Source organism: Bubalus bubalis, chromosome 15, assembly GCF_019923935.1.
Source record: "Bubalus bubalis isolate 160015118507 breed Murrah chromosome 15, NDDB_SH_1, whole genome shotgun sequence".
NCBI classification, from domain to species: domain Eukaryota; kingdom Metazoa; phylum Chordata; class Mammalia; order Artiodactyla; family Bovidae; genus Bubalus; species Bubalus bubalis.
In genome coordinates, this window is record NC_059171.1 from 11,009,995 (window position 1) to 11,019,191 (window position 9,197).

The 9,197-nt window shown below is 37.6% G+C and overlaps 1 non-coding gene across 1 annotated transcript; it reads right to left on the reverse strand.

Annotated features, from left to right (window-relative positions):
• Positions 1-1,269: 1,269 nt before the first annotated feature.
• Positions 1,270-1,342, reverse strand: TRNAF-GAA. Its single transcript has one exon. It is a non-coding gene; the product is annotated as a tRNA-Phe (tRNA).
• Positions 1,343-9,197: the final 7,855 nt, after the last annotated feature.

Below are 9,197 nucleotides of genomic sequence, written 5' to 3' on the forward strand. Positions count from 1 at the left end.
TTTTCAAGTGTCCACAGGCACCTTGGTAATCCTGCTTTCAGTATCTTGATTTGAGGAAAGGACTATGAGAAATGATAATACATGGAGCAGAGAGAAATCTAAGAGCTATCTTAGATATAAATGGGTGAATCATATGGATGCCTTCAATCAAGTATCAGACACTTTCATTTTCTATAACAAAAATTTTTATAAGAATAAAATGTACCATATTGAATTTCAGAAGTTAAATGTTTCTGTGGTTCAAGGTTTACAGAACTGATAATGCAACTAGCAAAAGAGTGTGCAGTATTTTAAAAAAAATTGCATCATTTTCTTTACCTCAAAGAAATACATTCTTTGATATAATCTATTTGAAACATTATTTTCATTTAGTGGCTAGAATCTCCCTCCTCCCCATATATTAGACCTTAAACTATCATAATCTTCTGTTTTAATTCTGTTGTTGACAAATATAGAGTACGCATTTTTTGATAACCACAACTTACTTGTTATTTCCCTCGAGTCTTTACTCAAATTTCTTATCTGAAACTCTTTTTAACCAAAATACCTAAAATATCATTTTTCCATCACCATGGATCCTGATCCTTTTTTAAAAAGTCTTCAGAACACTGGATATATTAACATGTTATATATTTTTTCAGCTCATTGTCTATTTTCTTTCACTTAAATTTAAGCTCCATAAAAATAGAAACTTTATTTTTTATTCATACATAAAACCTCAGTGCCTGGAACCTAGGTGCTCATATAACATTATACGTGCTTAATAAATATTTGTTGAATAAAACATGTAGAGGGAACAGACTGTATTCATTACAAGGGTATCTTCTGTTTGCAGAAGAGCACATTGGTTATTAAAACTGGAATTCAGAATGCACATGGGGGTGTAGTGATCCGATCTGGATTTTCAAAAGCTCACTTTGACATCACATACAGAAAGTGAAAGTGAAAGTCGTTCAGTCATGTCCGACTCTTTGTGACCCCATGGACTATATAGTCCATGGAATTCTCCAGGCCAGAATACTGGAGTGGGTAGCTTTTCCTTTCTCCAGGGAATCTTCCCAACCCAGGGACTGAACCCAGGTCTCCTGCATTGCAGGCAGATTCTTTACCAGCTGAGCCACAAGGGAAGCCCAAGAACACTGGAGTGTGTAGACTATCCCTTCTCAGCAGATCTTCCTGACCAAGGAATCTGGGTCAGGGGGTCTCCTATATTGCAGGCAGATTCTTTATCAATTGAGCTACCAGGGAAGCCAAAGGGTCAGAAACAGTTGCCGAAATCTGGGATTGAACCAGGGACCTTGAGATCTTCAATCTAACACTCTCCCAACTGAGTTATTTCAGCCACCCATCACATATCCGTTACATAGAGGATGATTCATTTTTACATCAGTTTTAAGGAGCAACCATTTTTAACGAACTTGAATTACATCATTTCTGATGGGCTTTCAGTATTGAGTTGAAATGAGTATTAATTAAGCATCAAGAAGGAAAATAGGAAACAAGGGTCCTGGGTTATCAAAAAATTGGATTTCTTTTTCTTAAGTAATTAGACAACAACTTGGCTGGGTGGAATTTCAAGTTTCCTCAGTTCACATTCTCCCACCTTATTATTTTTTTCTTTTTTTTATCTTCAAAGATCTCAAAACTTGGAGGCAAAGGCTTATATTTACTGAGGAGTCCAAAGAGGTCTTCAGCAACTTAGTGACCCTCAATGAGAAGCTGGAGCTAAGTGTGCAAGAGGGCAACTTCTTGAACTCCTTGCCGTGCAACACAAGGAGCTTACTTACAAGGACCCGATGGAATTGAAAGTCTAGAGAAGGCACAAAGAGAGACAAGAGGAAGAAGATAAAACTGAAGAAACAAAGAGATTCACGATGCAGGAAATGGCAAGGGAATGTTCTTTATTTGAAAAGGCACTGTGAGGTCTTGAGGTACAGGATCTGGTACATGAAGGTTGCATCAGCCATTCAGAATGCAATCCAGGGCTACTGTCATCTATAAAAAGAAAAAGAAAAAAAAAAAGAGCTACTACCCAAACATCACTGGATCATGTTTTCAACCTGATTTGAAGAGCTGACTCATTTGAAAAGACCCTGATGCTGGGAAAGATTGAAGGCGGGAGGAGAAGGGGATGACAGAGGATGAGATGGTTGGATGGCATCACAGACTCCATAGACATGAATTTGGTGAACTCTGGGAGTTGGTGATGGACAGGGAAGCCCGGCGTGCTGCAGTCCATGGGGTCAAGAAGAGTCAGACACAACTGAACGACTGAACTGAAGACAGAATTGAATCCAGCAAGGAACCAGAACCTGTGCAGTTAACATGAGGCATGAGTGAAATTGCAGCTCACCCTCCATCTCCCATTGCTGACACCCCTTCAGCTCTAGCGTCTCCCACCTCCACTCCCCCCAGTCAGAAGCTCTTCTTGGCTGTTCACTTGATACCAGCCCCTGCGTGCCAGCTCTACTACTGTACTACTGTGCTTTTCAAGGTGCTGTACCGTAAGATCAAGAAGGCTTTCTTTATTTTTGTGGTTTTTTAATGTATTATTTGTCTGAAGAGTATTATAAACCTATTGCAGTATAGAACAATGCATCTGATTGTGTTAGTTGTTTCCTAGGCTAACTTTGTTGGACTTAAAAGCAAATTGAACTTACAAACGTGCTTTAGGAATGGAACGTGTTTGGACTTCCTGTACTAAATTAAAAATCATTGTAAATTGAATTCACATTTTCCTTGACATTCAGCACTTTCCCCCCCAAAGATTTAGTCATAATTTGGGTTTCTTCTCCTGTGAATTGCATATTTATATCCTTTGTCGATATTTTTCCTGGTAGTTGGTCAGATTTTTCATATTAATTTGTAGAATTTCTTTTGATTCTATTCTGGATATTAGTCCTTGGGGTGAGTATGTGCATTGCAAATATCTTCTCCTTTTCTTTTTAATTTTGTTGTGCTTTTAATGCATAAACATTGCTCCTCTACTGTAGTCAGATTAATCAAACATTTCTTTTCTGATTTAGGTTTTTTGAGTCTTATTTCATAAATCCTTCCTACTCTAAGCTCATAAAGAATTATCTGCTATATTCCTTACTATCCTATTGAGAATTACAATCCTATCCCTTTTTATGCAGGCACTCTTTACCCACCCCCTACTCCCACTGGCTTTGCTTTTCTCCAGAGCACTTATAATTTTCTAATATATAATTTATTTGTTTATGTTTTTATTGTCTGTCTCACCACATTAAATGCATGCTTCATAAGAGCTGGGATTTTTGTATGTTATTTTTATTAATGTATCCCTAATATCTAGAAAAGTGCTTGGTATAAGTAAATGTTTAATAAATATTCATAATGAATAAATTAATATTTATTCTTATAAAAGATTTGGCTTTAAATATCTTTGAATTATTTTTGTGTGTATGACATAAAACAGAGTTCTATTTTTGTTTTCCAAATGGAAACACATTATCTCAGCCCCATGAATTCAGTATCCCACCATTGCATATATGCAGCTCTTATATATAAATATATATAAAATAGAACTCTGTATGTATATATATATATGTGTATATATATATATATCGGAGAAGGCAATGGCACCCCACTCCAGTACTCTTGCCTGGAAAATCCCATGGATGGAGGAGCCTGGTAGGCTGCAGTCCATGGGGTTGCGAAGAGTCAGACATGACTGAGTGACTTCACTTTCACTTTTCACTTTCATGCACTGGAGGAGGAAATAGCAACCCACTCCAGTGTTGTTGCCTGCAGAATCCCAGGGATGGGGGAGCCTGGTGGGCTGCCATCTATGGGGTCGCACAGAGTCAGAGACGACTGAAGCAACTTAGCAGCAGCATATATATAGGTGCTTCCCTGGTAGTTCAGTGGTAACCAATATTCCTGCAAAGCAAGAAACCCAGGTTTGATCCCTGGGTTGGGAAGATCCCCTGGAGGAGGGCATGGCAACCCACTCTAGCACTCTTGCCTAAAGAATCCCATGAACAGAGGGGTCTGGCAGGCTGCAGTCTATAGGGTTGCACAGAATCAGACACAACTGAATCGACTAAACAGCATGTATATATATATATATATATATATATATATATATGTATATGCTATGCTGTGCTAAGTCACTTCAATCGTGTCCGACTCTGTGTGACCCCAGAGATGGCAGCACACCAGGCTCCCCCGTCCCTGGGATTCTCCAGGCAAGAACACTGGAGTGGGTTGCCATTTCCTGCTCCAATGCATGAAAGTGAAAAGAGAAAGTGAAGACGCTCAGTCGTATTCGACTCTTAGCGACCCCATGGACTGCAGCCCACCAGGCTCCTCCATCCATGGGATTTTCCAGGCAAGTGTACTGGAGTGGGGTGCCATTGCCTTCTCCGAGATATATATGTATATATACATATATATATATATGTCTTCATAGATTTTATTCACCAGAATGTAGGCTCCAGTAAAGCAGAGACACAATTTTTTTAATCTGCTCTATGCTCAGCATTGGAACAGTGCTTAGGAAAAGGTAGATTATATAGACTATAAGAACAAATGATTTATAACTGGATACAATGACATGATTGGATTTCATAAATATAATATTGAACAAAAGAAGCCAAATACTATGGAGTACTTACCGTATGATTCCATTTATTTGAAGTATAATACAGAAAGCTCTTAGACATCAGAATAGTGCTTGGCTTTCAGAAAGAGTAGTAACTGAAAGGAACCAAGCTAGAGGTTTCTGGATTGCTGATAATGCTCTGATTCTTCATCTGGTTGCCAGTTAATTCAATAAAGAATTTCAAAAGTTTGATAAATATTTATTGTGGACCTAAGTCATTCTGTTGCTTTGCCCCTTTATGTCTGTGCCAATACCAGACTGTATTTATTATTATACATAAAAATAAATCTTCACATCCAAGAGAATGAGTTTTTCACTTTGTTACTGTTTATCAAATGCATATTAGCTAAAATAATCAGCCTTTTTCCTGCCTTTTCAAACTGTACTCTGGATAATTAAATAGTAAGTGAAGAAATGTTTCTTTTTATAGAAGGATTCTAACTAATAATGTAGAAGAATTATTATCATAACATTAGAGTATCACCATTTTTTAATCTCATCTTTATTAATGATCTACTCATTAATGAACAATGACTGCTAATATTTCAAAGAGAGAGGCATTATGTAGAAGAATGCTATGTAAGTGTCTGGTCAAAAAGCAAACTAAAATACAATGGTACTTGAGTTTTATCAAGTCTCTACATATAACTAACAGTTTTCAGGAAAAACAGAAGGCAGAGGAAGATGTAAACTGTGAGATACAGTGTACACTGTAAGAAGTTTATAAGACAAATATCCTGACTTCTCCTACAATTAAATTGCAAAAAGAAAAACAGTAGACTGAGAGGTGGGAAAAAATATATAGACTTTATGCCAATTGCAATGCATGGGCCTTCTTTGAACCCTGAGTCAATAAAAGGAACTGTAAAATAATTATTACATTTATGAAATAATTGGAAATTTAAACATTAAGTGGGTATTTGACAATATTAAGATAGATAGAATGATGTAGTGGTGGCTAGTTACATTTTTTAAAAAGAGTAAGCTCTTATATTTTAGATATGTAAAATTATTGAATGAATTGAAAGATACTTCATTAACTAATTCCAGTCATATAATTTTGTGCTGTGCTGTGCCTAGTTGCTCAGTTATGTCCAATTCTTTGCAACACCCATGGACTGTAGCCCACCGGGGCTCCTCTGTCCATGGGAATTCTCCAGGCAAGAATACTGGAGTGGGTTGCCATGCCTTCCTCCAGGGGATCTTCCCAACCCAGCTATCGAACCCAGGTCTCCCACATTGCAGGTGGATTCTTTACTGACTGAGCCACCACTAATCCCAGTCGCATAATTTTAACATTGGCTTAAACATGTCTTTACATGCACACAAAACTGTTTGCAGTTTACTGGAAATGTATTAAACTTAAAGATTAATTTGGGAAAAATTGGTATCTTTATAATATTTACTCTTCCTATTATATCTATTTTGTAGATCAGACTCTCTCTACTTATTCCCCTTTACTCAACAACTTTTTTCTTTCTTTTTTTTGGCCACTCTGTGCCACATGGGCCTGTGGGATCTCAATACTCTGACCAGGGATTGAACTCTGGGCCTCAACAGTGAAGGCCCAGAATTAAGTTCTAACCACTAGGCAACCAGGCAACTCCCTCAAATATTTTTTCTAATGCACCCTTACAGATTAATCTTAGAATATTTTGCCAACTTCCTCAAAAAGCATGATTTGAAATCTGAGTGAATTCTAGTCATATATTTATCTGGGAAGAACTGAGATGTTACAAGCATTGCCTTTCAATAAAACACAAGACATATATCTAGCCATTCAGCTGCTTTTAATAGTGGAAGATATAGTGAATATCTTCTATTTGCCTTATTCCTAAACAGTGCACATTTATTACTGCTGCTGTGAAGAATGGCAGTGTAGTGTATGGAGTACGGGCTCTGAGGTTGGACTGCCTCGCTCCATAAATTATGGCTGTGTGCTTTGAGACAAATTGCCTAACTTCTCTGAATCTTCCCATGAAAAATGATTATGGGAATAATAATTATTTTTTTCTACCTCATAAGGTTTTGTTCCTCATTGTTGTGAGGATTAAATAAGATAATATTTAAAACCTTAATTGTGAGGTAAGGTTTTAAATAAGTTAAAATTTAATACTTTCTGTGTATCTCCCTTACTGCCATGACACACAGAAAGAGGTCAAGAATGTTAGTTACTAAATATTAGATTATTATGTTGAATACTGACCTTTCATTGGTATTATTTCCGTGTCTTTATGAAGAATGACTGTGTTAAATTTCACAAAATGACTTTTCAGGTATTTATTGAGATTATCATGTTAAGTATTGATATTATGTCATATGAATAGATGAGACTACAATTCACTGTTTTTGAATGATTGAAAGAATGCACAGAAGTGTTTCCATCATTAATGACTCTTGTTAACTTAGATATGTCACTTCTTCAATAAATTTTGCTATCCCATTTTTCTGACACTGCAGTGAGGGAAGTCAGAGTAAAAGAGGAGGGAAGTTCTGTTAGCAACAGAGTTGCCAAATAAAAATACAAGACAATCTATTAATTTTGAATTTTGGAAAAAAATACCAATAATTTTAGAACGCATGTATGCTAAGTCGCTTCAGTCATGTCCGATTCTGTGTGACACTATGGACTGTAGCCTACCAGGCTCCTGTGTCCGTGGGATTCTCTAGGCAATACACTGGAGTGGATTGACATGCCCTCCTCCAGGGGATCTTCCTGACTCAGGGATCAAACCCCTGGTCTCTTACATCTCCTGCATTAGCATGCAGGTTCTTTACCGCTAGCGTCACTTGGGAAGCCCTTTTTTTTTTTTAAGTGTAAGTGTATCCCAAATGCTGGATGGGACATTTTCATACTAAAATTATTTTTTTATTATTTTATTATTTTGTCTGAAAACTAAATTTAAGTCCATGTCTTATATTTGTATTTGCTAATTTAGTTAAGAAACTATTGTCATTGATGACAGCAGATGGTGAGGAATCAAAGTCTTTGAGAAATATGATTCTGGGGTTGAGTTTTTAGACCTTCACTCACTAACTCCTTCTAAATACAGACGGCACTCATGCCCGATTCTTCCAGAAAAAGCAGAGTAGAGTTTTCCGTGTGTTTTAATCTCAGCTCTAAAATGTTATGTCCCTAAGGCAGAAGCAGTGACTTCATCATTGTTTATCCTGGATATTGGGTTACTGCAGAGGCTTGCGCTGAGAGTAACCATTACGGAAACCAAAGTGCCCGTCAGTAGTGGGAGAAACACTGCCAACAGTAGCATCAAAAACCACAAGAACCTCTTGCAGGTTGTTTCATACGTCTATGTACGGTTCTCACATTTAAAATTTTACATAATGCATTTGTCTTATTAAAAATGGAAACAAAGAGAATGTACTTCCGTCCATTAATCTCCTCCAGGTGCTTTGTCCTTTTTTTCTTTGTTTCCCAGCTGGTTTTATATTTCTTTCTTTCTTTTTTTTTTTCTTTCCAGTCCTTGCATCTTTATTTGTTCTTTGAAACACAATCAACATTAAAAAAAAAAAGGCATTAAACCAACGAAAGCATGGCTATGGTTTCTGATTTAAGTAGCACTTCATTTGAATTGGAACTGCCTTCTTAAATTAATAAGATTGTTGGTTTATCAGAGGGTCTTATATATCTCTTCAACTGAAGGCAGGTCACGAGTTTGAATTCCAGTCAACCATATAAAGCTATACCTTGACCTTGTCTGGCCAATGAGCCATCACTTGAACTAAAATAATTTTCCATTCTCTCCATTTATCCAAGTCAAGCAGGAGCTAGCAACTCAGTGGATGAGAACCACACTTATTTAAAGCAAGGGCTTCTCCTTCAGTTCAGTTCAGTCCAGTCGCTCAGTCGTGTCCGACTCTTTGCGACCCCATGAATCGCAGCACGCCAGGCCTCCCTGTCCATCACCAACTCCCGTAGTTCACTCAGACTCATGTCCGTCAAGTCAGTGATGCCATCCAGCCATCTCATCCTCTGTCATCCCCTTCTCCTCCTTGTCCTTAGTTTATTAAAAACAAAACTTCCCCCAGGCTTTCTGGAAAAAAAACCTTCTGGCACTGTCAGGTAGAGGTTTGAATTCCTAGTCTTCCTTTCAGTTACTCTGATCACAAGTGGTTTATTTAACATTCCTTAACTTTGATTTCTTTTTGTATAATGGGGAAAGGAATGCTGAACTTTGCTTTCAGCATTGTTGTTAAGCTTGTATAAGGCAATGCCAACCTCTGTAATTTTTGTTAAACTATTGGTGGGAATGTAAAATGATAACAATCATTCGGGGAAATATTCTGAAAGTTTGCTTCAAGTTAAGTATACACCAGCTTTGATCCCTGGGTGGGGAAGATCCCCTGGAAAAGAGAATGGCAACCCACTCCAGTATTCTTGCCTGGAAAATCCCATGGACAGAGGAGCCTGATCGGCTGCAGTCCATGGGGTCACAAAGAGTTGGACACGGTGGAGGGACTAACACTTATATACCTACCATGTTATCTGGCCATCCCATTCGTGTGTTCACCCAAGAGCAATGAAAACATATGTCTATAGTAAGACTGTACA